A 362-nucleotide genomic window follows, 5' to 3' on the forward strand; every position below is an offset into this window, starting at 1 on the left:
AAACACAAATCATGAATTTTCATTGCAAAGAACATGAAACTTTCTTCCAAGCTTGGGAGAGGTTTAAAGATTTGTTGTTTATGTGTCCTCACCATGGATTTCAAAAATTTCAAATTGTGAATTTCTTCCACAAATCTTTGACTCCATCTTTGAAAAAATTGGTTTCCACTATGACTCAAGGTGACTTTTTGAATAGGGATGCCAATGAAGCATTTACTTTCTTTGATGGGTTGGCGGAGGAATCCCGATCTTGGGAAGCTCCTCCCCTAACCCGACATGATGTTGTGCCAAGCTCTAGTGGCAAGTTTGTGTTGAATGAAAATGATGATGTGCATGTTAAACTTGCTTTGTTGTCCAAGAAA

At 37.8% G+C, this 362-nt stretch overlaps 1 pseudogene; it reads right to left on the bottom strand.

Moving 5' to 3' along the window:
• LOC119983950 lies at positions 1–100 on the bottom strand (annotated as a pseudogene).
• Between the last annotated feature and the right edge of the window lie 262 nt (positions 101–362).

The sequence above is a fragment of the Tripterygium wilfordii genome, chromosome 2, assembly GCF_013401445.1.
Source record: "Tripterygium wilfordii isolate XIE 37 chromosome 2, ASM1340144v1, whole genome shotgun sequence".
NCBI classification, from domain to species: Eukaryota; Viridiplantae; Streptophyta; class Magnoliopsida; order Celastrales; family Celastraceae; genus Tripterygium; species Tripterygium wilfordii.